The sequence below is a fragment of the Canis lupus genome, chromosome 8 (assembly GCF_048164855.1).
Source record: "Canis lupus baileyi chromosome 8, mCanLup2.hap1, whole genome shotgun sequence".
In the NCBI taxonomy this organism is placed as follows: Eukaryota; Metazoa; Chordata; class Mammalia; order Carnivora; family Canidae; genus Canis; species Canis lupus.
The window spans coordinates 55526626-55553858 of NC_132845.1; the positions used below are offsets into that span (position 1 = coordinate 55526626).

Sequence of the window (27233 nt, forward strand, 5' to 3'; positions counted from 1 at the left end):
AACAGAGGATCATAGGGAAAGAGAGGAAAAGATAAAACAAGACAAAATCAGGGATGCCTGGGTGGCTCAGCGGTTGAGCATCTGCCTTCAGCCCAGGGTGTGATCCCAGGGTCCTGGGTTGGAGTCCCACATTGGGCTCCCCACAGGGAGCCTGCTTTTCCCTCGGCCTCTGTCTCTGCCTCTCTCTCTCTCTCTCTCTCTGTGTGTGTCTTTCATGAATAAATAAACGAATAAATAAATAAATCTTAAGAAAAAAAAAAAAACAAGACAAAATCAAAGGAGGGAGACAAACCATAAGAGATTCTTAATCATAGGAAACAAACTGAGGGTTTGCTGGAGGGGAAAGGGTCTGGGGATGGGGTAACCGGGTAATGGGCATTAAGGAGGGCAGGTGATGGAATGAGCACTGGGTGTGATATAAGACTGATAAATCACTGACCTCTTCCCCTGGAACTAATAATACATTATATGGTAATTAAGTGAATTTAAATTTTAAAAAATCTTTAAAAATTACACATACACACACAAAGAAACAGCCAGTGCCAGAAGGACACTCTGACCCTTGTCTGTCCCCCTGAGAGCAGGAGTAGATTCCCCATGTGGAGAGTGCCTTCCCTGCGCCTGGAGGGGAGAGACATCCGTATTGCCAGAGATGGGGCGAGAAGGCTGTAGAAACAACTCTTGTTATGTCTTGATTAATTTCCTGACCCTGAGCACAAACTGTTTTGTGTTGTCGTCTTGACAAACTCTTTGTTTCTTTGTCTGAAAGGTACCAAATTGCCCAGTTTGGTAATTTCTTTGAATCTTATATTTTTATGCTCTCTCATCAGTACAAAATTAAATTTGTTTTTCTCCTGTTAATCTGTCTATGTCAATGTAATTATTAGACCAGCCAAAGAACTTAAGAGAAGAAAGGAAAAGTACTCCTCCCCTACAACACTTAAGATATCTGCTTGTCACTTCCCAGCACAAAGATAACTGACACAGGTTGTGTAATACTGAAATCTGAACTTCTTATCGAAACCCTTACCAATCTCTTTCCTGACTCTGAGCATTTTTTTCGGACTCCGTCTCAAGCAAATGACTACTTAATTAACTATTAATATTCATTAACACTGTCAGGCCAAGCAGGTGTTACAGAGATTAGCAAGACGAGCCCAATATCATGGAGCTCCTACTCTGGCAGACAATACCAAGAGTAAATACACACAAAATACAGATAAGTGCTGTACAGAAAGTAAAACAGGGTGATTTTATAGGCAGTGATTGAGGCTGGGGTGGGGCTAGTTTAGATAAGATGGTTGGTGAAGGCCTTTCCGAGGAGGTGATATTTGAGGTAGGGCCTGAAGGCTGACAACAAGTCTGTCATGGAGTGGTCAGGAGGAAGAATATTCCAGCCAAAAAGAAAAGCAAGTACAAAGGTCCTGAGGTGGGAACAGAAAGTGTTCAAGTAAGTGAGGAGAGAGGGTTGAGATATATTGAAAGAGGTGGAGGCTATATTACAGAGGCCAGTATAAAGTTTGGATTTTATTCTAAGAGACACAGGAAGCCACTGGAGAGTTTTAGGTGGGGCTGAAATAGAATGCATCATAAATTTTAAATTCGTCACCTTGGTTGCTGCGTAGAGAATGGATTAGAAGGGAGCAGAGTAGAAGTGGGTTTGATGGTTCTTCAGTACTAAAACAGAATTGCCATATGACCTGGCAATTCCAGTCCTAGGTAATAGTGACCTTAAAAATAAGAGTTTATATAGGGGTGCCTGGCTAGCTTAGTGAGTAGAGCATGAAACTCTTGGTCTCGGGGTTGTGAGTTCAAGCCCCACGTTGGGTTTGAGATTACTTCAATCAATCAACCAATCTTTAAAGAAATGAAAGTTTAGGGATGTCTGGGTGGCTCAGCGGTTGAGTGTCTGCCTTCGGCTCAAGGCGTGATCCCGGGGTCACGGGATCGAGTCCCACATCGGGTTCCTCGCAGGGAGCCTGCTTCTCCCTCCACCTATGTCTCTGCCTCTCTGTCTGTGTCTCTCATGAATAAATAAATGAAATCTTTGAAAAAAAAAAAAGTTTATTTTACCAGAAAAAATGGGTTTATTCGGGAATAGGAGGTACAATTCAGGACAAGCAAGCTTTGGCAAAAAACATAGGCTAGTCCAACAAATGGAGCAGAGGAATGTTATTTTTATGAAGGAGGAGGAGGAAGTTGGGTGAGGTTCTTCTGGAGGGAGGTCGCTTGGAGAAAAGCAGGAGTTCAGGGTGAAGACAGTTTCTCACTGGCTGTGTTGCAAGGGGTGGTTGATTTCTTTTAGGAGATGCGTGGTCCATCTTTTCCTGTTGGGGACTGAAACTGTTGATTCTTTGCTGGCAAGGGTTCTTCTATTGGGGCCTATAATTGACCCTCCTTCCTGTGATTGGTGGTTTGTGGTATGGTGTGAAAGCTCCCCCTTCTGGTCTCCTCGCTTTAAAGGTGAGAAGAATGGATGCGCCTACAGCATGGATGACCTTGAAAAAACTATGGCCAGTGAAAGAAGCCATCTGGAAAAGGCCACAGATTGTGTAATTCGTTCTACAAAATGTCCAGAACAGGTAAATGCATGGGAATAAGAAAGCAGAGTTGTGGCTAGGGGCAGGAGGGAATGTATTTTGTTGATTTTTTAAAAATATTTTATTTATCTATTTGAGAGAGAGAGATTGAGTAGAGCAGGAATAGGGGGAAGGCTAAGGGAGAATGAGAGGCAGACTCCCCACTGAACAGGGAGCCTGACCTGGGGCTCAATCCCAGGACCCTGGGATCATGACCTGAGTTGAAGGTGGACACTTAACAGACTGAGCCACCCAGGCACCCCTAGGGAATGAGTTTTGATTGCTTAGTGGGTATGAGGTTTCCATTTCCATTCCATCATTCCATGATGAAAAAGTTCTGAAACTAGTTGGTGACAGTTCCACAACATTGCAAATGCATATAATGCCATTGAATTGTAAACTTTACAGTGGCTAAAATGGCAAATTATCTGTTATGTGTATTTTACCACCACAGTGATGATGATGATGATAAATTACAGAAAGTTTTATGAAAAAATGCATCTTCTCAGATCTTCTTTAGAGATTATGATTCCCCAGGTCTGGGGAATCTTATGGACATTCCATTAAAAAAAAAAGAAGAAGAAGAAGAAGAAGAGGGGCATCTGGGTGGCTCAGTGGTTGAGTATCTACCTTCAGCTCAGGTTGTGAATCTGGGGTCCTGGGATAAAGTCCTCCATCAGGCACCCCACGGGGAGCCTGTTTTTCCCTCTGCCTATGTCTCTGTGTATCTATGTTTCTCATGAGTAAGTAGATAAAATCTTAAAAAAAAAAAAAAGAAATAAAAGAGGGGTCACTTAGACTAGGAGAGGACAATGCAAGTTAGGCTGAGAAAGGCATGAGACCAGGGCACCTGGCTGTCTCAGTTGGTAGAGCATGCAACTCTTCATCTCAGGGTCGTGAGTTTGAGTCCACACTCAGTGTAGGGACTACAAAAGAGAGAGAGAGAGAGAGGGAGACATGTAACATATTTTAAGGGTAGAGACAACAAAACAGCTTAAGGTTTGAATGGGGGGGCAGTAAGGTAAAAAAAGAATAAAAAATTGTTCATAAGTTTTTGGCTTGAGCACCGGTTGGAGAATGGTGCCATTTATAGAGTTGAGAGATTCTAGAGAGGCAATAAGTTTGGAAAATGAAGTTTTGTGCAAAGTGATATCTTTTCTTGGAGAGAGTGCCCATGGCAGAGACTGCTAGATGCCTATTATAGCCCATCAATTCTCCCTTTCTTTAATCATGGAAAACTGATTTTATTTGGAGCAGCAGAATGCTTAGCTAAGTTTCCTTTGCAGTTAAGGATGGCCAATGAATAATAAGCAGGTCTTTAAAGATTTTTAGAGAGGAATATTCAGTGGAGAAGAACATCCCTCTCATCTCTTCCTTTTCTGCCTGCTTAGGATATGAGCTTCATAGCCATAATGTGAACCCGGACAACCTTGATCTTGAGGTTTGAAGTTACATGCTAAGAATCCGAGAAGGAGCCTGAATCCCAAATAACTTTGTAGAGGTGCCACACCTGTTCCAGCCTTTTACATCAGAGAGTAAACCCTAAATTGTTTAATCTGTGGTGATTGGATCTCTTACTAGAAGCTGAATATAATTTCATTTTGATACTACACCAATTATAGAAAAATATATTTCCCTAGAGTTTCCAAAGTTCGCACTTTAATTCCCAGCCTCCTTGAAACACATTGAAGAAGTGCCTAGAACTAGTTTATTCATAGTATGTAAATGAAGTACCTTAAAAAATATTTTCTGAACCTGCTTTTGGCCCAATTATCCCTAACCAACATGTGTCAGCAATATAAAACAAGCGTTTGCATTTTTAAAAAAAGAATTTATTTATTCATGAGACAGAGAGAGAGAGAGAGGCAGAGACATAGGCAGAGGGAGAAGCAGGCTCCACGCAGGGAGCCGGACGTGGGACTCGATCCCGGGACTCCAGGACCACACTCTGGGCTGGAGGCAGGCACCAAACCACTGAGCTACCCAAGGATCCCCAACGTTTGCATTTTTAATGTGTCATTTTGGTGCAATCTCCTAAATTTTGGCATTTTAAGCATCATGCTTTGGGCATTATTTAAAGATGATAACATTGAAGAGGTTGATCGCAGTTCTCTGGGTACCAAGAATTATCCTGGTTTCTGTCCCACAGTTGAGAACATAAGGCCTTCAGTACATATGGAAACATTGTTGAGTTCTCCAGATATACTCCTTACACCCATAACAGAGAGTCTGGTACAGACTGGACATTGAGTTATTATTATTTTTTTGAACCTCTAAAAATAGTCATTTGAAAAAGTACCAGGGATACATGCAGATACTTTTATGGAGAACACCCAAAAAACTGTTGATGATGATTACTTCTGAGCAGTGGGAATGGAGGTCAGGGAAGGGGATGAGAAACTTTTGCTTTCCAAATTATACCTTTAAAAATGTTTTTTTTTGGGGGGGGGGACGCCTGAGTGGCTCAGCAGTTGAGCATCTTCCGTTGGCTCAGGGCGTGATCCCGGGATCTGAGATCGAGTCCCACATCAGGCTCCTTGTGAGGAGCCTACTTCTCCCTCTGCCTATGTCTCTGCCTCTCTCTCTGTGCCTCTCATAAATAAATAAAATCCTTTAGAAAACAAAACAACAACAACAAAAAAAGTTTTTTTTTTGTTTTTTGTTTTTTTTTTTTTTTTTTTTTTTTTTTTTTTTACCATCATGGTTTTCATAGTGAGTGGGTAAGAGTGACAGTTCTAGGGGCACCTGGGTGGCTCAGTCTTTTAAGAGTCTGCCTTCGGGATCCCTGGGTGGCGCAGCGGTTTGGCGCCTGCCTTTGGCCCAGGGCGCGATCCTGGAGACCCAGGATCGAATCCCACGTCGGGCTCCCGGTGCATGGAGCCTGCTTCTCCCTCTGCCTGTGTCTCTGCCTCATTCTCTCTCTGTGACTATCACAAATAAATAAAAAAAAAAAAAAAAAAAAAAAAAAAAGTCTGCCTTCGTCTCAGATCATGGTCCCAGGTTCCTGGGATCAAGCCCCACATTGGGCTCTGTGCCCAGCAGGGAGTCTGCTTCTCCCTCTCCCTCTGTGCTCTCTCTCTCAAATAAATAAATAAAATCTGAAAAAAAAGAAGAAAAAAAGAAAAAAGAGTGACAGTTCTAAGAGCCCAGACTGTGATGATTCAAATCCTGTTTTACCACTTATTAGCTCAGTGTCCCTGGGAAAGTTCATTTACTTTGTTTACCAAACACTTATATTACAATTAATATGTGCCACTGTTCTGGGCACTTTTGAATTTATTATTATTAAAATATAAGTGACTTAAAATGTTATAGTAGTTTCAGGTGTGCAGCATAGTGTTCCAAGCACTTTTTTTTTTTCTCTGATCCAAGCACTTTAAAAACCCATATGCAGGGCAGCCCTGGTGGCCCAGTGGTTTGGCACTGCCTTCGGCCCGGATGGGATCCTGGAGATCCAGGGTCAAGTCCCATGTCGGGCTCCCTGCATGGAGCCTGCTGCTCCCTCTGCCTGTGTCTCTGCCTCTCTCTCTCTGTGTCTCTCATAAATAAATAAAATCTTAAAAAAAAAAAAAAAGCCATATGGAGAGCCATTTCCCTCCACCCCCATAGAAAGTAACTGAGAGCTGTTGCCAGCAGTGGGGTGAATGAACATGTCCCTTGGCTCCTGGCAAGCGTTCAGATGCCTGCAGCCACAGTTTGAGTACAACCTCATAAAAGCCTCAACCAGAAGCAGCTCCCTGATTTTTGACCCTTAGAAACCATGTAAAATGATAAATGTTTGTTGTTTTGAGCTGCTAACCTTACAGTAATTTGTTACACAGCAGTGGCTAACAAATACAACCTCCCACCTGGGAGGCTGCCTGTCTTCTTGCTTCAGTTTGAACAATGCTGCCTCAGTCTGCTTCACACTGTGGATTTCCTTCCATCCTAGGAATTCTCTTTCCTCTTTCCTGGTTCCACCATTTATTTATACACCAGACCCCTGCTTTTCTCTTTATACTTTTCATTTCTCATTTGGGTAGAGCACTTGCAGAATCCTTAAGAAAGAGTACATGGGTGATAAATTTTTTTGAGAGCTTAAATGATTGATAATGTCTTTATTCTGCTCTTGTACTTGAATGTAAGATATCAGGGCCTCTAATTTTAGGTTGAAAATATTTTTTACTCAAAAAATTTGAAAATATTGTTTCATTTTCTTCCTGGGTTCCCATGTTGCTAGTGGAGAGTATGAATCTTTGTGTGTGGCTGTTTTTTTTTTTTTAACTGAAATATAGTTGCCACACAATAATACACTAGTTTCAGGTGTACAACATAGTGATTCAGCAGGTTATGCTATGTTCCTAGGTGTAGCTACCATCTGTCAAGTGTACATCGTGACAAAGCCATTGACTGTATTCCCTATGCTGTGGATTTCTTAGAAGCTTGGGTCTCCCAGTCCCTTTCATGCATTTTGCCCATCCCCCCACTCTCCTCCCCACTGGCAACTGGCTGTTTTTGGTTTTGTTTTCCCTTTCTGAGAACTTTTACAAAGCATTGTAGGTTGTGATTAAGCATGTAGATTCTAGAACCAGACTCCCTGGATTCAACTCTGAATTTCCCAATCTGTTAAACCTCTCCAGGTCTCAGTTTCTTCATCTTTAGGGATAACAATAATACCTACTCATAGAGTTTGGTGAAACTGCCCTACCCCACTGATGTCACTCCTTCTTAAATGGTTTGGTGCTCTAGACCATTTCTGGAGGAGGGTCTAGAACAGGGGTCAGAAAGCTTTATCTGTAAAGAAACAGTAGGGGCACCTGGGTGGCTCAGTGGTTGTGTCTGCCTTTGGCTTGGGTTGTGATCCCAGGGTTCTGGGATCAAGTCTTGCATCAGGATCCCCACAGGAGCCTGCTTCTTCCTCTGCCTATGTCTCTGCCTCTCTCTCTGTGTCTCTTATGAATAAATAAAACCATAAAAAGATAAACAGCAAATATTTCTGGCTTTGTGGGCTATGACAACTACTCAGCTTTTCTACTATGGTGCAAAAGCCACTACAGACAAAATGTAAATGAATGAGCGCTGATGTGTTCCAGTAAAACTATAATTACACAGTGGCGGTTAGCTTTGGCCCACTGACCACAAAGGCGGAGGAGATGGAGAAGACACCATAAAAATTAATAAAGGGAAGCCCTCATTACAGTCAAGAGGCTAGAGGGGGAAGCCATACCACTTAATGTCAATCCCAGGAAGAATTGTCAGTTACAGACCCCAATAGAAGAATATCTACCAAAGAATCATCAATTTCAGGTCCTTGTAGGGAAAAGATGCACATTGTATCTCCTGTAAGAAATGGATCACCCCTACGACTCAGCCAATGAGAAAGTTGATGTCAACCCGAATTCTTGTTTTTCTCCATTGGAATTTATCTTTTATTTTTTTATTTTTTTAAAATTTTATTTATTCTTGAGAGACACACAGAGAGAAGCGGAGACATAGGCAGAGGGAGAAGCGGGCTCCTGGCAGGAAGCCTGATGTGGGACTCAATCCCTGGACTGGGATCATGCCCTTAGCCAAAGGCAGACACTCAACCGCTGCCCAGCTCAACCGCTGGGCCACCCATGCATCCTCGTTGAGATTTATTTTAAAGGAACCCAAGGGTTCTTGTCAGTCAGTTAAGCATCCTACTCTTGAGCTCAGGTTTGGGAGTTCAAGCCCTCGTTGGGCCCATGCTGGGCATGGAGCCTACTTAAACGACGACGACAACAACCCATCAACTTCCTCCTCCTTCTGCATAAAATAATGTTCCTCACCTTTGCCTGTTGGACTTGCCTAAGTCTTGCTGTGGCTTGTATGTCCCCAGTTGTAATTCTGTTATCCCCAAACCCATTTTCATTGGTAAAATAACTGACAGTCATATTTTTAAGGTGAACATTATAATTATTCTCTCCCTTCTGTGCTCATTCTATTAGACCCCACAGATGTAGAGACGCCCCCTAGTGGAAGCATCTCAGACTAGGAAGTCCGACTGCCTTGTAACCGGTCTACACGGCTGTAAGTGGGTCCAACCATTCAACTGTATAAAATGCAGGGTTGAGTATTGCAATGTTAATGAGATAACTTGGATTAATCTTCTGCGATGATGGGAGCACATTGGCAATCATGTTATACCTGAATTTGCATTACGATGGGTCACGTATTCACAACATTTTACTGTACTTACACCCATGGGGAAAATACTTAGCTCTTTATATTATTTTACTATAAAGAAACAACAGCACCATGGCATTTTTATTCATTAGTTCTAGGTCTGATGACCTTCCCAGGATGCAAAGATGAAAGTTACAGTCTCATCCTGGAGGATCTGAGGAAGCAAGCAATTGATCTGCAACCTTACCTGCGTCACAACAAAGTCCTTTTTGCCAGGGGAGCTAGCAAAGACTGAAAAACAAAACGAAAGATACAATCACTTCTTGTTAAGAGGTGACGAAAAGGGCACTATATAGATTTCTGAGGGCTGGTAAATTTTATACTGTTTGGCTAAATTAACCCTTTGTAGTTACCTCCATCTGGCCTCTGTTTTCTGCTCTGGGTTCTTTCTTGGACCTGTATGTCTTGCCTGGGGGTAGGTATAGGTGAGTGGGGAGCAGCTTCCTCCTTATCTCTCATTGCCTCTTGGGGAAGGTGCCTCGAAGTGAGCTCAACACAAGTGCATCCCAAGCCTTGTCCCTCAGGAGCCAGTGAGAACCCAAATATCGTCACCATCTCCCTTTGCCGGTATCTCCATCTTTACAAGACCAGCTGCATTGGAGGAGCCTCCTAAAAACTCTTGATGGGGCATCGCTCTTGCTATTGTAGTTCCACCTGCATGAAGACCACACCTCCTGTGCAGTTACTGGGACAAGTCCTCTTCCACTGCCTGTTCTTATGACATTCTCCATCCTGGGTCCTCAGCCTGCTGGATCCCCCATCTGCCATCAACAATGTCCAGCTGATTCTTTCCTCCTTCCATTGTCAGGGACTACTGGTCCCTTCTTCCAACATTATGCTAGTATTAGTTAACATATAGCTTATTTTATTTTATTTTATTTTATTTTATTTTATTTTATTTTATTTTAATTTTATTTTATTTTCCTTATTGAAAATTTCAGATGTGTTAAACCTTCTTGTAAAAATTTAAAATACTTCAGGGCTCCTGGGTGGCTCAATGGTTGAATGTCTGCCTTCAGCTCAGGGGGTGATCCCAGGGTCCAGGGATCGAATTCTGTATTGGGCTCCCCACAGGGAGTCTGCTTCTTCCTCTGCCTATGTCTCTGCCTCTCTCTGTGTCTCTCATGAATAAATAAATAACATTAAAAAAATTTTTTTAAATCATCCAGAAGCATGTATAGGAAAATGGTAAGAGCTCTTCCTTCACTCAACTCATTCTGGTCCCTAGAGATAACCACCATGAGTAGTTCTGTGTTCATCATTCTGGAACTATTTTTCAAAATGCAATTCAGACTAATGGATTTTTAGTACAAATATGCATAATTTAGAAAATGGTGGATTAAGGAGATCACAGCTCTGGGAATTGGGCTGACTCCATCTGCGCCTTGTATGACTTGGCAGCATGTGAACGTGACCACACTTGTTGAAACTTCACTCCTTAGGCTTCCCAATGACCACAGTCTAACTACTGTTTTTTTGTTTCCTTTGGGGGTCTTCTCTCATCTGCCCCTCCCCTAAAGGCTGGTGTTCTCTGGGGGCTCTGATCGATGGAGCACAGAATTATAGCTTCCCTTCTTCAGACTTACAAACCCACACCTACTATTGAAATGTGTGCTGAGTTAGAGCTGAGCAGGAACCAACTGTTACTGGAAGTCGAAGTAGGATGGACTAGCAGATTCTAGCCTTGTTCCAATCAGGGTCAATAGCCATGCAGAACACTACCAGTCCAAGGATTATTGCAGCCACTATTACCATTGGCATTCTGGTTGGTTAAAAAGGAGCTCAGATCTTGTTGCAGAAATAAACACCATCCACCCCAATCCCAATCACTGCTATTACCAATATCCATTAGCATCTGTGGATGGTCATGGGGCTGTTATTATATAACTGGCATGGGGAGGGGGTATTAGGAGTCTGGGTCTGAGGCAGTGGGGAAACAGGAGTGATAGGAATGAGCAAAGGATGACATGGCATCTGTGCCTGCTGGACCACTTGGAATAGATTGCAGTCTTTGTCATTAAGAGTGTAAAGGACAGGTGCTACTGAATTTTTTTTAAGTTTTTTTTTTTTTTTTTTGCGGGGGTAAGTAGGGTGTATAAAACGCATAGAGACAGATGCATAAAGCAAGTGGACAGACAGCACAAGGAATTGTGATAAAGCAAACACCCACATAAGTAACCACCACCTAGATGAAGAGATAAATAGAACCAGCCGCCAGGAGCCCCTAGATGCTTCCTCACTTTCAAAACCCTCTCCTTCCCACCCTGTTCCTGAGTTTTTGGTAATCACTCCATTGCTTTTATTCATATATGAATCACCTTAGAGTGCATCCCTGGACCATACCATTTGATTTTGCCTGCTTTTCAACTTTATGTAGATTTATTCAAGATACATTTTTTGGAGAATGTTCTTTCACTTAACTTTACATTTATGACATTCATGCTCATTATTGAATGGGACGTTTGTGCATTCTCACTGTTCTAAAGCATTCCATTCCATTGTGTGAATCACTAACACTTATTTGTTGTTTTTTTAACCCACTCCACTGTTGAAGGACATGTGGGTTGTTTCCAGTATTTGGCTTTAGGAATATGCAGAACAGCCTTTTTTTTTTTTTTTTTTTAACTTTCTTTATGAGAGCCCTTGTGATTGTCAGGAAAACAAGCAGGGTTGCCATGAGGTAGTGATGTGGCGTAGCTCGTTCTTGCAGAGTCTACTCTCCCTGGGCAGCTTTGTGAGTATGGGGTGCTGGTACCTCAATAGACCTCATGAGGGACACTCTCAGTTCTTCCTTGATGAGGCATCCTGTGCCTTAACCTGAGGCCAAAGAGAAAAGGGACTTTGGGTTTTTATACTGCAGTGGAAAACTGGTACATGAGTACATATGAGGTGCTCTTCAGACATAGGAGTAGGGTCCAGATAGGCTCAGAGGTATTGACATTTGGGCATAAGAGGGAATGTTCTAGACCTGAATCCACTCTGTCAAGATTTTCCCCGGACCTGCTAACTAGTGAGGGGGGAAGGGCTCTCATCATACCATCTGGGTGGGTGATGTGTTTCTCAGTGGGTCAGGGATAGGCAGTGACAGGTTTCCATTGGTGGTATTGGAGTAAAAGGACTTGTCCCCTTCTCAGCTGTAGCAGATGTGGCTTACCAAGATGGTCTTGGAATGGGGTACTTACAATCCATGCAGATCAGCAATGATTAGTGGTGCTTTTGCAGGGTCTGGAAGAGCCTCCCTGTGGGCAAGAACCAGGTCTGACCCTATGCATTGGCTAAATAAAACCAACTTTCCTTCCTCTTCCTCTGTGTTTCAATGGAGATTGCCTCAGGAGCTTTCCAGTATCCTGGCTTCACAGATCGAATGATGCAACCAATAGTGATTAAATGCTTATTATGTGTCAGGCACTAATTGAAGCATTTTACATGCATATGCATTTAAGGCTCAGATATCATTAGGAGTGAGATGATGTGTATCACTTAACTTTTGCTGTTTAACAAATCTCCCCAAAAGGTAGTGTCCTTTTTTTTTAAAAGATTTATTTACTTATTTGAAAGAGAGAAAGAGGGAGAGCAGGTGGAGAGGGGCAGAGAAACTAGTGCAGATCCGCAGGGGCATGAAGTGCAATGTGAGGCTCCATCTCACACCCCTGAGATTATGACCTGAGTCAAAATCAAGAGTCAGATGCTCAACAAACTGAGCCACTCGCCCCAAAATGCAGTGCCTTAAAGCAACACACATTTATTATTTCTCATAGTTCTGTGGTTTTGCTGTGTTAAAAATAAGACAACAGGCCCCAAATGGAGTCTCTTATGCTCAGCCCCACATTACCAAATGGAGATTTAATACTTAATTTAATTATGTTTCGGCTCTCCCAGAAATGGAATTTTAAACCAGTCAGTTGGGAATTATATGGTTAGTAATAGTTAGGTAATCTGTCTGATAGACTCCTGCCCTCCTCTAAAGGAAAGTGACTTTGCTACAACCAATCTACTTTTTGTCACATAACTTCCTTGCTCTTTCTCCCTTGTGCCTATAAAAGTCTTTATGTTGTACAGCTACTCAGAGCTCCTTTCTATCTGCTAGCTGGGATAAATAAAACCAGTAAGATTAAAATTTACTCAGTTGGATTTTGTTTTTTTAAACAGCTGGGAGTTTATTCTGATTTGGGCTGGCTCAGCTGGAGGCTAGTCTAGGATAACCTTACCCACATACCTGGCAATTGGCCCAATGTCAGCTGGGGTGACAGCCACATGCTTCTCATCAACTAGCCCACATTTGTTCAACATGGTGGTGGGAAGGTTCTCAGCAGCAAGAGAGAGTAAGCCCTAATGTGCAAACACATCTTTAGCCTCTTCCTGTGTCACATTGGCTAATGTCCCATTGGTCAAAGCAAGTCACCAATTAATCTAAAACTAGATTATGTATAGAAATGACCTACTCAGTGTATGGATACGGGGTGGAAGAGAATTACAGTAGCTGTCTTTCAAACAACTTACTGTGTACTCGTATCACCCTCATTTTACTAATGAAAAAAACAGATGCTTGGAGAAGCTAAGGAAGTTGGTCATACAGCTGCTATTGGGCAGAGCTCAGTCACAAACCTAGGACAAGCAATTGCAAAATTTGTGCCTTAAGTCTTATGCTGTGTGTACTGCCTCCTTTCTCAGACCTGAGCCGTTGTATCCCAGTACACCAGCTCAGGAGAGGAGAGAGAGGAACTCACTTAAGCAGCCTCCCCCAGAGGCCACTCAGCCATAGAGCCTGGCGGGTGCCTGTCTAGCCAGATAGGCTTAGCAACTTCTCCAGCTCTGAAGAAAATAATCCTCATAAACCTGACTAGTAGTTCAGCTATTGCACTGGATGCTGTACCCTTGGACTAATCTTAGCTATGTGGGAAATAGATGGAAAGAATAAAAGATGGTTGTAGAAATGGGCCATCGTGCTACACATAAATGTGTTAGCCCAATGGGCAGTCATTAAACACCTACCACATCTGAGCTAGATCCCGATTGTTTAGGAGAAGTACAGGCAAGGGAACAGTTGTTCTCTAAAGCACATTTTCAACAATGTGTGTTAAGGGAACTTATTGACACGATGGCGTTGAATACAAGACAACAGATTTAAAATGGAATTGCTTATGCTCAGCCCACATCGCCAAACCGAGACTTCATTGAAATACAATTTTGGGCCTTCTGGAAATGGAATCTTGAAACAGTCAGTTAGAAGCCACCAGATCAGCATTCGTGAGGTCATTTGCCTGACAGACCTCTGCCCTCCCCTATGAGGAAAGTAACCTTGCAATAACCAGTCTGCATTTTGCATTGTTCTGCTCCCTTCTGCTTATATAATCTCTTGCTTATATACCTCTTCAGAGCCCCTTTCTATCTACTAGATTGGGTGCTGCTCGTTCATGATTTTTCAGTTGAATTTTGTTTTTTTTTAACTATGGATATTTAGGGATGCCTGGGTGGCTCAGTGGTTGAGTGTCTACCTTTGGCCTGGGTCGTGATCCTGGGGTCCTGATATCGAGTCCCGCATGAGGCTCCCCTCAAAGAGCCTGCTTCTCCCTCTGCCTGTGTCTCTGCCTATCTCCCTATGTGTCTCATGGATAAATAAATAAAATCTTAAAACACAAACAAACAATGGATATTTAGACTAGGATGAGAGACTGTCAGACTCAGAAGCTGCAAGATAGACCTTGAGATTCACAGAGGTGTGGACCCAGGAGGGCATCTTTCCATAAGACTGGTGCTACTGCCTCTTACTAGGTTGTTAGAACCTGCACCAACTTCCATCCAGTTTTGAGCACCCCCCTCTCTTTTAAATGTAAGGTCTACTCTGAAGAATGTTCTTGATGACTCTGGGAAAATGGGGTGAGCAGGCAGATTTGGGATAGAAATTAAAGGAATAAAATCCCCAAGCCCCATTTTAGATTTGCAATCAAGCCGAGAAACTCTCAGTCTCCCAGGGCTGGGGTTTAAAGGCAGGGAATAAAAGGTATTTGCAAGAAACAAAGACCCAAATTTGCATTTGAATGTGGTGCCAATCAAGGCTCATTAGCTGGAACACAACACGGCACCATTAGCGGGAAGGTAGCTTCGGCAACTGCTCATTAGTTTTGTAGATTCAAATAAGCATTCTAAGAGAGCTCCAGTGTTTGATGGGATACAGCAGCATCAATGATAGGCCACCTTTCTTCCCAGAGAAAGGCAATGTTCCCCAAGAGTAACTATAATCTCCTTTACTCTCTCACACACACACACACACACACACACACACACACACACACACACCCAGCCCCTCTGTATCCCCCAGGGTCTCAGGATGTCAAAATTGGAAGGACGGTAGAAACTTCTAGGTCAGGACATCACTTATGGGAGAACTGTGGTTGCAGGAGAGTAGGAACACAAAACTGGTCATCGGAGGAGTTGGGAGAGAATCTATTTATGACACATAACACCTTTTCATGGAAAGGAAGGACTCTTGATGGGTTGAAGACAGAATGGAAACACACAACGAGGTGAAGAGCCCTTCATGAAAACTTCAAAGGAGAGCAGACCTCTGTCTGTAGGACTGAAAACCAGGGGCCCGGTACAACTTATACTAGAAGAAACACACAGAGAAGTGGACAGGTCACAGGGACAATGTAAAGAGAAAATTCTCAGGCTTAACCCGTTCTAGGCATTAAGAGAGCTCCGAGAACAATACCTGACACACTATAGGAGCTCAATAGCACAGTGGTTAACAGCCCAGGTGTCAGAATGCGGTAGATTTAGGTGCAAGTTCCGACTTTCTCATAAAGCTGCCTCCTTACCAGTCTCCTTTTTGTGCACATTAATGTCTGAGAACTGCTGAGCTAGACTGCCCTGTTTCTGATCAGTAATGCTGGTCTTCAGGAGATTGTGCCTATGGAAGGCTGACTCCCAGGGTGAGGTCCATGCCTGTGAGTGGTCTGTGACATTGTTCTTGCTAGGAAACGAGCATGTGGGCATTTCCTTTTCTTCTTTTGTAATTGAACTTTTTTTTTTCCTGGCTACCTCTGTCTTCCATGTGGTCATGTTCTTCAGGGGAGGTAGTCTCTACCTTCAAGAAGTGGCATAGTTGGTCTAAATCAACCTTGTTTTCTTGTTCCCCTTGCTTAATGGTTGCCTTTCTGACAAAGGAGACATGAGTGGAGAGTGGGCTAGGGCTCCTGGGAAGGGTTTTTCTTGTGGATCACAAGGAGCAAAAGAGGGAAGATAACCCCTCTACTGTCTCTGGATACTGTTGTGAGAAAAATGCTGCCTGGGGCTTGAGCAGCCATCTTGTGGCCAAGAGGAAGCTGATAGGTCAGCTGTGGCAGAATGGAAAAGCAGAGAGAAGCTAGACTTTACTGAATTTAATTGAGCTGCTGAATCAACCAACTCTGAGGCCTCATTTTATTATGTGAGATAATAACATTTCTTCAGTTTATTTATTTATAAGGATTTTAATCATTCATTCATGAGAGACACAGAGAAAGAGGCAGAGACACAGGCAGAGGGAGAAGCAGGCTCCTGATGTGGGACTCTATCCCAGGACCCTGGGATCACACCCTGGGATGAAGGCAGATGCTCAACCGCTGAGCCACCCAGGCATCCCCATTTCTTCAGAGTTTAAAGTTAGATTAATTGACAGGGTCTGTTTCTTGCTGCTGAATGTTCCATAGAAAGAGAGATGAAGGGGCTCCTCGGTGGCTCAGTCAGTTAAGCATCTGCCTTTGGCTCAGGTCATGATATCAGTGTCCCTTGATCAAGCCCCAGGTCAGGCTCCCTGCTTAGCAGGAAGTCTGCTTCTCCCTTTGCCTCTCATCCCACTCGTGCTCTCTCTCTCTCAAATAAATAAATAAATAAATAAATAAATAAATAAATAAAATCTTAGAGAGAGAAAGAGGGAGCTATATACTCTGGAGGGCTGAGAAAGGGAAGAGGCTGAGGCCAGAACAGTAAGGCTAGAAACAGGAATGTCTCTCTAGGAAGAGCCCCTGTGAGTGGCCTGACCTTTAGCAGAGCTACTGACTAAAACCACAGATCATAGGAGCAAATTGTCTGCATTCCGATTCCATATCCACCACTTACTGGTCATTTCACCTTGGGCTCCTTACCTGTCAAACAAGAGCATAATAGTACTACTTTATAGGATTTAAGGAAATTAATAATGTGAAGTACCTAGCAGTGCCTATGGGTGGTATGTAACCCATGGTAAGTAGTACACAGGTATTGGCCAGGAGGTGAGTAACATCATATAACACCAGTGCCAATTTTTCCCCTTCATATGTTGTAGTTCCCCTTTGTAAAGAAACTGAACTTTTGTTTTGAGATGATTGTAGATCTATATGCAGAAAGAAAAAAAAAATAGAGATCCCAAATATCATTTATTGGGTTTCTCCCAATTACAACATCTTGCAACACTATTTTTTAAGAAAATATTTATTTATTTATTTATTTATTTGAGAGAGAGAGAGAGAGAGAGAAAACGGTGTGGGGAGGAGAGGGGCAGAGAGAGAGAGTCAAGCAGACTCCCTACTGAGCATGGAGCCCAACTAGGGTTTGATCCCATGACCTCCTGAGATCATGACCTCAGCCAAAATCAAGAGTCAGATGTTTAACTGACTGACTTATCCAGGCACCTGCAACACGATTATACGATATCATAATTACAATATTGGTAGTTATAGTCAAGATACAGAATATTCCCATAACCACATGGATCTCTCATGTTGCCTTTTTATGGACGTACCTTACTTTCCTCCTATCTTCTCTTATTTCTCCTTAATTCCAAGCAACCACTAACGCCTTGTCCATTTCTATAATTTTGTCCTTTCAACAATATTATATAAATGGAGCCATGTAGTGTGTGACCTTTTGGGATTGGCTTTTTTCCCCTCAGCATCATTCTTTGGAGTTTTTGCCTGTATCAATAGTTCATTCTTTTTTATTGCTGACTAGTATTCCATGGTATGTTCCTGAGTTTGTTTATCCATTTATCCAGTGAAAGACATTTGGGTTATTTCCAGGTTTTGACTAACATGAATAAAGCTGCTGTAAACATTTGTGTAGAGATTTTTGTGTGAGGATAAATTTTCATTTCTCTGGGATGAATGCCCAAAGTGCAATTGCTGGGGTCATATAGCTGGTGCATGTTTAGTTTTTAAAGAAACGGCCAAACTGTTTCCAGAATGGCTGTAACATTTTACATTCTCACTAGCAATGTATATTTATTCATATCCTTGCCAACATTTGGTGTTGTCACTATTTTTTATTTTAGTCATTCTCATAGGTGTGTGATGATATCTTACTGTGGTTTTAATTTGCATTTCCCTCATGGTGAATGATATTAAACATATTTTCATGTGCTTATTTGCCATCTGTACATTCTCTTCATATAAGATGTCTCCATATCTTTTGCTGATTTTCTGATTGGATCGATTTTTGTTTGTTTCCTTTTTTTTACTATTGAGTTTTGAGAGTTCTTTATGTATTCTGGATACTAGTCCTTCACTGGATACGTGGTTTGCAAATATTTTCTTTTAATCCATTGGTACTCAGTCTATCGTTCATCCATTTAACAAGATCTCAAGACTCTACTCCAATATTTCAGAAACTGATTCTTGAAAGGGAAGAGAGGAAACTGGAACTTGGGTTTTGGATAATGAGCACTTGATAAATGCAGGTTGTTCATAAAAACAGATGGGAGCCAGGGATGCAAGGTGGAAAGGGAGAATGGAGTGAGACAGGCATCTGCATCCTCCCAGGCCCTAAGGACAGGGAATTGGGGATTATTCCTAGTGAGAGCTCCCACTCGAGGGTGCTAAGATGGACTATACTTGGGAAAACCATCTCCTGGCAGCAGCCAAGGAGAGGGGGAAAAAGTAGTAGCAGGAGTCAAAGGAAGGACCAAAACATTTCAGAAGTAGAAAAGCTACCAGGAGAAAAGCAGGCTATTCCCCTTACCTCTCAACAATAGGAACATTTATAAATCAAATACTAAGAAATACAGAAGTAGTATGTTCGGAGAAGAGTTAGATGGTTGCATTAAGCATCAAAGTTGCTTGGCCAGTTGCCTGCTTATCAGGATGGAAAACCAAGCTTGGGAAAATGGATTCTGTCCCTCATATTCTCTCAGTACAAGTGTTTCTGGGACAGAGAGAGATAGGACAGATTCTGGAACATGTTGAGAAGGAGAAATTAAAAAGCTTAAAATAGAGCCTGCAGAAGTGAGGGAAGAAAGAAATGTTGAGAAAGATCTAGCAACATGGGGGATCATCACAGCAGACTTGAAAATGTAACCTCTTGGTGGTGATGTTGGAGATGTTTCTCTCTGGAAAATGAGGGTTTCTGTAAAGTGGGGAGAGTGATTATTCAGCTGCATATGAAGAACTTCTAAAGGGGAAATAATGTCACATGTAAGGTCTTTCCTTTCCTTTCCTTTCCTTTCCTTTCCTTTCCTTTCCTTTCCTTTCCTTTCCTTTCCTTTCCTTTCCTTTCCTTTCCTTCTTTCTTTCAATGATCTTTTCTTCTTGTAAAAGTCAGGCATGTTCCTACTGAGGAACAGTAGCATTGTTGAATCACTATATTGCAGACCTGAAACTAAGATAGCACTATGTGGAACTATAATTTAAAACTTAAAAAAAAAAAAAAAAACTTAAAATCAGGGGCACCTGGGTGGCTCTGTGGTTGAGCATCTGCCTTTGGCTCAGGTCATGATCCTGAGGTCCTGGGATTGAGTCCTACATCAGGCTCCCCACAGGGAGCCTGCTTCTCCCTCTGCCTAAGTCTCTGCCTCTCTATGTCTCTCATGAATTTAAAAAAAAAATTATAAATAAATAAATAAATAAATAAAAACTTAAAATCAAATAAGCAAAAAATTTTAAAAGTGCCAAAAAAGTGGGGAATGTTTCTTTCCTTAATAAAAACATGGAAACTACTAACAGATGTAGAAAAACAGAAGGAAGAAAAAAAATCACTCATAATTCTACTACACTAGCAAAGCTGCTTTTACACATTATTTTAGATTTTTTTTTAAAGATTTTATTTATTCATGAGAGAGAGAGAGAGAGAGAGGCAGAGGGAGAAGCAGGCCCCATGCAGGGAGCCCGATGCGGGACCCGATCCTGGGACTCCAGGACCATGCCCTGGACTGAAGGCAGGCACTAAACCGCTGAGCCACCCAGGGAGCCCCTATTTTAGATTACTTTTTAAACCATGCTACAAAGCTTGAATTTTATGTCCTGCTTTTTATTTTCCCTTTTCTATTATTTGACAATTTTCCTTGTTATTATGGACTTTTGGTCATTGATATTTTTAATGCTACTTCATAATCTATCAAGCGGCTGAACTGTAATTTCCTGAATAAATCTTTCCCATTAGTTGGACAATTAGCTTGTTTCCAGTTTCTGTCTATTAAAATTAATGTTTCGATGAAAGCTGCAATGAGAATATCCACAGTCACTATTCATTGAGCACTTACTGCGCCAAGTGGTTCACATCCCTCATTTATTTCATTCTCTAAACAACCTTGCCAGGCAGACATGATTGTGGCTTGTTCCCCTTTCTTTTTATTATTAAATTATAAAAATAAAATGTGCCTCCGTAAAAGCAATTCAGGCAGAACTAAAGAGATCTAAGGGGAAAGGCTTGTAATGCGTGTACAAGCCAACAAGCACCAAGGGTTGCTGGAAAACCTCTTGAAACTAGGAAGAGGCCAGAAAAGATTCCCTCCTCCCGGATTTCAGAGGGAGTATAGTCCTGCCAACACCCTGATTTCAGACTTCCAGCTTCGAGAGCTGTTAAACAATACATTCCTGGTTTTTAAGAAATATATATGTATAACGCCACCCAGCTTGTTGTACTCTGTGACAGCAGTCCTCGGAAACTAAAACACATGCAAACTTCCAAACTAGTATGGGCCAGAGCTGGAATTTAAACTCAGGTAGGTGTTACCCCAAAGCCAATGCTATTTTTAATTAATTAAGTTAATTAATTAATTTTAAAGATTTTATTTATTTATTCATGAGAGACACACAGAAAGAGGCAGAGACATAGGCAGAGGGAGAAATGGGCTCTCTGCAGGGACTCCACCCTAGGACCCCAGGATCATGCCCTGACCCAAAGGCAGAGGTCAACCACTGAGCTACCCAGGCACCCTTATTTATTTTTTTAAGATTTTATTTATTTATTTATTTATTTGACAGAGACAGAGAGAAAGCACAAGCAGGGGAGCGGCAGGCAGAGGGAGAGGGAGAAGCAGGCTCCCCAAGTAGCAGAGATGATTGATGCAGGACTCAATCCCAGGTTACTGGGATCAGGACCTGAGCTGAAGGCAGACGCTTAACCGACTGAGCCACCCGCGTGCCCCAGCCAGTCCTGTTTAATCAAACAGGATTTTTATTTATTTTTATTTATTTTTAATTTTTAATTTTTTTGCTTTTGAGCAAACACCTATATAGTGTAGACCCTGTGCCAGGCTCTGTCTGAAGCGCTTACCATGTATTTCTCTGAAGTAGGCAGGAGTGATTTCCTCCCGGAGTTATCTAGCAGCTTCCACCAGGGGGCAGGCCTGCACCTTTGTGTACAGAAAGGACAAGAACCCACAAGGCAGGAGGCCTGGCTTTCAGGCAGTTCCCTCTGGCCAAATTGCCCAGAGCTTTAGTTCACCAAAGCAGGGACACCACAGCCAAGGAAGGGGATGGTTATCCTAGGAGCACAGAACCTTCTGGATTCCTGAAGGAGGGAGAACCGAGCACCTGGGGGCATGGGCAGTCTGGTCTCTAGAAAGTTCTTGTTGTTAGGGTAAGGTATAACATCATGGGTTTCTCCTATAAACAGATCCTGAATCCATTCTCACTCAACGATGATGAATAAAGAGGTTAATGTTTGTGTGACAGGGACCATTTGGGGGGATGGTGGTCCAACTGTTCCCCTTTCTCTGGAATTGACTCAGCGGCCACATCTGTACCACACCGCCCCAACAGCCCTGTCCCACGTGGAGCTTGAGGTTCTGACTGTGGTGCTGTGAAGGCTGCTGTGAGGAGGAAGTTCCCCCTCCCCCTTCATTCTGCTGAGTCTGTCCTGGTCATTCAGCCCTTCCTTGGCTTCTGTAATACACCCCAGTCCCCAGCCTATACCTTTGACTTTTTACAACTCCCCTGCCCCTTTTAGGCTCAGCAGAGCTAGCATGTACTACTTACAAGAGGATAAACCTGAATTAAAAATATGAATCAAGGGGGATCCCTGGGTGGCTCAGCAGTTGAGCATCTGTCTTCGGCCCAGGGCGTGATCCTGGAGACCTGGGATCAAGTCCCACATCGGGGTCTCTGCGTGGAGCCTGCTTCTCCCTCTGCCTGTGTCTCTGCCTCTCTCTCTCTCTCTCTCTCTCTGTCTCATGAATAAATAAATAAAATCTTTAAAATATATATATATAAATCAAGGGGCACCTGGCTGGCTCAGTCAGAGGAGCAGGTGACCCTTGAGCTCAGGCTGGTGAGTTTGAACTTGACGTTGGGTGTACAGATTACTTATATCAATAAAACTTTGAAAAAATAAAGTGAATCGAGATGGCTTCTGTGGCTAGCAGAAATAAAGGATTAAGTCTATTATTTAAAATCAAGGGAGCAAATAAAATGAAATAAAATAAAATAAATAATAAAATAAAATCAAGGGAGCAAGAAATTGGGGGTACCTGGGAGGCTCAGTGGTGGAGCATCTGCCTTTGGCTCAGATTGTGATCCCGGGGTCCTGGAATCGAGTCCTACATCGGGGTTCCTCCATGGAACCTGCTTCTCCCTCTGCTCATGTCTCTGCCTCTCTCTCTCTGTGTCTCTCATGAATAAATAAATAGAATCTTAGAAAAAAGAGAGAGCAAGAATTGGAAAAATATAATAAATTCATAAGAACAACCACACATAGAAAAGAGCCTACTGCATGTGGGTTCTTCATCAATTTTTGTCAGACTGGAGGAATTAACTAGAAATAGTATCATACAAAAGTGGGGGAACAGGAAAGAGGGAGAGTGACACTGAGCTGAACTTCACCTCTTTCATAGCAACGGAGACAATACAGCTTCAGGTGGATAATTCAAGATAGAGGCATAATCTACATTATTTCGAATTACAGCATTAACGCCACTGCTAAAACAAGAAAAGTTTATCTGAGAAGTGAGAAGGGCTTGTCTACATTTTTCTATGTGTTTCTTTTTTTTTAAGGTTTTAAAAAAATTTTTATTTTTTAAAAGTTAATATGTGCATAAAAGGAAACTGAAAAACACAAAAAGCAAAGAACAAAGTCATCCATAGTCACAAGCGGTTTACAGTTTGACTTCTGGGTCCTGTGTGTGTATCTACACAGGTAAGTGTTTTCATGTAAGATGGTACAGTTATGTATCATGCCCTTTTTTACACACCATGAATATTTATCATGTCAAAGTCCCCAAATTACGAGTATTTTGATAACTAAGAATACACTACACCAACTCCATCTGGTTGGCAGCAGAGGGGCAGAAGGAAGTATACAGGGAGAGTTGCATGTGGATGTTTTCATATTTACATTTTTAAAAAACATTTTATTTATTTATTCATGAGAGACACACAGAGAGAGGCAGAGACACAGGCAGAGGGAGAGGCAGGCTCCATGCAGGGAGCCCGCCGTGGGACTGGATCCCAGGTCTCCAGGATCACACCCCAGGCAGACACTCAACCGCTGAGCACCCGGTCCCCCTCCCAGGCGTCCCTATATTTGCATTTAATGATAACTGTTAACGTGTATTAGTCTCTCTGTTCTATAGGAAAACATTAAGTGATTCAATGGAAACATACCTCCTTGCTAATCGAATAGTATAGATTGGATGATGAATTCTTTTAGAAGCATTATAGGTTGTGGACTCTGTTACTTTAGGTCTCCGTTTTAATTGAACATTGAGGGACTGCAGTATTTTAATTGTACTCTGCCAATAGCTTTATCTAGAGGCCTGTTGTCATTTTTGTCTTTTATATTTTTGTCACCAAGAAAGGCAGGATCACATTTTTTTTCCTATGTGTGTTGTCGCATGTTTTGCTCCCAGTCGCGTTTGCAAAAGGTCCAGGCTGGGGGCAGGTAGGCCAGGATCCAGGGGGCACGTCCTGTCCCTGGCGCCTCTGCCCGGCAGGGGGCGCGCTTCTCCAACGGGCTCCGGGCACCTGCTGCTCCCCTGCGGGTAGGATGGGAGGGGGGCGGGGGATAGCATCTCCTCGCTGTTTTAATTTGCATTCCCTCAATTGTGTGCCAGAGCGCGTGTTTTCTCCCCTGTTTCTAAGCCATTTGTATCTCTTTTCCTGCAAATTGCCTTTTTATGGAAATTCTAGCTCCTCCCGCTCAGTAATTTCTTTTTCTTAATCTGATCGCATTATTACTCAGCTCCCTCCTGCGGGCTATTTTTGGCATCCTCGATCTGCTTTAAGTTCTCCTTTCTCCTTCCTCCTGCTTCTGTACTCCCCTCTTCCTCCTCTACCTATTTGAATTTCTTGACCCCCGCGTTTTGTGCTCTGTCTCAGGGAGGCGGCGAAGGGTGCATCTCCCTGTCCTCCTGTATCTTCTCTCAGTGTGAAATAGGAAATAGCCAGTGTTGGCTCATGTGGGGCCTTTTATTCCTGAAAACTTTCTTCTCCCTTTGGGCCTTCTGCAGACCCTCTGCAGTCTCCGGTGTGGGCTTAGATTTTTGGAGCAAACGCCAAGAAAATCTGGGTGGAGGTGTCCTGCTTTTGACATAGGCCACTAAGCCTCCTCTGGTGCCAGGACTTTCAAAGCTGGCTCTCTGCTTGGGTGGAAGAAAGGTAGTGGGAGAGGAAAAGTGTATACAAATCCATAAGTAAAAGTCAAAATCAAATTTGACCATATTTGTGTGATAAACACAAATGGTTCTGGAAGGATCTGCCCCCAATACTTGTCAGTAGTTGCCTTGGGAGAGGGAGTATTCTTTCTTTGTAAAATTGTGGGTTTTTGTTGTTGTTGTTGTTGAGAGAGAGAGAGAGAGCAAGGCTAGGGACAGAGGGAGAGAGAGTCGCCAGCAGACTCCTCACTAAGCAGGGAGCCCCCTGTGGGCCTTGATCTTACCACCCTGAAATCAGGATCTGAACCAAAACCAAGAGTCTGAGGCTTAACCAACTGTGCCACCCAGGTGCCCTTGTAACACTGTTTTTCAAAATTAGGATTATGGGTGAATTTTACTTTCTCTCCCTCCTCTCAGGCATCCCCATCCTCTTAATATGTTGTTTAAATATTTTATAGAAAACATAATATGGTGAAATTCCAAGAGTAACAAAGTATGCATAATGAAAATGAAGTTTCTCTTTTAGCAGTATCCCCAAAGGCAGCTACTTTTATCACTTTTTAAAAAAGATTTTATTTATTCATGAGAGACACAGAGATACTTTTATCACTTTTTAATGTAACTTTCCAGACATATTATATGTATAATCTCTCTTCCCATCTCTCTCATCTGTGTCTGTGTCTATCTCTGTCTCTCATTATTCTTTTTATACTAGCGGGTTTATCACGTATAGACTTTTATGCCTCTAAGAGTGTATCTTGGAAATTGTTTAACATTGGAGCCCATAAAGATCCATCTCATTTAAAAAAATGGCTTTGTAGGGGCACCTGATGGCTCAGCCATTAAGCCTTCGACTGTTGATTTCAGCTCAAGTCATGATCTCAGGGTTGTGAGACAGAGTCTTACATTAGGCCTGTGCTCAGTGGGGAGTCTGTTTGAGATTCTCTCCCTCTCCCTGTGCCCCTGACTGCCACTTGCACTCTGTCTCTAAAATAAATAAATCTTTTTAAAAAAATGGCTTTGTAATATTCTTTTACTTCTTCTTCTTCTTTTTTTTTTAGGTAGGCTCCACAACCAGCATGGACCTCACATGAACCCAACATGGGGCTTGAACTTACAACCCTGAGATCAAGACCTGAGCTGAGATCAAGAGTTGGATTCTTAACTAAGCCACCCACATGCCCCTTTTTTATACATTCCTTTTTTAAAAATATAATAATATTCTTATATAGAAACTCTGTAGCATAATGAACTTCTCTTCCCGTTGGCTGGGAAAGACTATTTTCTTTTTCTTTCTTTCTGTTTTTTTTTTTTTTTTTTTTTTGCTATTGTAAACAATAACCCCAAAAATACCCTGAAGCAAACATCTTCACTCAGATTTGAGAGTATGTCTAGGGTAAACTTTTGAAACTGGAATTCCTGGGTCAAAAGTGTTTTTGTTTTGTTTTTGACACTTCTAATTTTTAATAGCTTATAATTTCCTTCCAAAGGAGTTGTACCAACATGCACTCATACCAGCAATGTGTGAAGGTGTCTGTGTTTATACTTCCTTTTAAAACTAGTCTTCTGTCAAGCTTTTTAATCTTGTCTATCTGGTGGGTGACACTGGTATCTCACTATGTTTCTTTAATCAGTGGCAAGGCTGACCATCTTTTTTTTTTTTTTTTCTTTTCTTTTTTCTTTTTTTAAAGTAAAATGCCCAGTGTGGAGCCCAACATGAGATTTGAACTCTTGATCCTGAGACCAAGACCTAAGTGAGATCAAGAGTCAGATGCTTAATCCACTAAGCCACCCAGGCACCCCTCATCTTTTTACATGTTTATAACCATGTGGATTTCTTTTCTTGTGAACTACCACTCTTGGCCTTTGTCAACATTGTTTTGATGTTGTGTTGTTGGTCGTCCTCTAATTAATTTCTATTATTTATCATTTATTAGTTTATTTTAACAAGAGGGAGAGGGGAGGGGCAGAGCAGACTTCTCAACCAGTGCAGAGCTTAACGCAGTGCTTGCTCCCATGACCCTGAGATCATGACCCTGAGGTCATGACCTGAGCTGAAATCAAGAGTCAGATGCTTAACTGACTGAGCCACCCAGGTGCCCCTCCCTCTTATTAATTTTTAAAAGTCTTTTTATATTAGAAAAATTAGCTCAGGCTTTGTGAATATTTTTCCTAATTTGCAGTTTGTTTTTTGATTTTGTTTAGTATCTTTCTTTTTTTGTCCTATGGAAATTTACTTTTTTTTTTTTTTTAATTTACTGATGCTTATCGATCTTTTCTCAGGTTTGTGTCTTTCTTGGAAAGGTCTTTCTTCCAAGACTATAAAAAATTTTCCTTTCTCTCTGTATTCTAGTAGTTTCTTTTTTTTTTTAGTTTCATTTTTTTTAATTTTAATTTTTTTAGTTTTAATACTTTTGCTCTATCTTGAAATAATTTGGTATTAAGAATGAAGTAAGAACCCAGCCAACTTCCCGCCATTTTTTCTTAAAGATTTTATCTATTTATTCATGAGAGACACAGAGAGAAAGAGTGAGAGAGAGACAGAGGCAGAGACTTAGGCAGAGGGATAAGCAGGCTCCCTACAAGGAGCCTGATGTGGGACTTGATCCCAGGACCCCGGGATCATGCCCTGAGCAGAAGGCAGA

The 27233-nt window shown here is 42.1% G+C and overlaps 1 long non-coding RNA gene across 1 annotated transcript; it reads left to right on the forward strand.

Annotated features, from left to right (window-relative positions):
• Positions 1-1330: 1330 nt before the first annotated feature.
• On the forward strand, positions 1331-25855 carry LOC140637642 (uncharacterized). Its single transcript, XR_012034709.1, has 3 exons — positions 1331-1450; positions 2464-2582; positions 25650-25855. It is a non-coding gene; the product is annotated as an uncharacterized lncRNA (long non-coding RNA).
• Positions 25856-27233: the final 1378 nt, after the last annotated feature.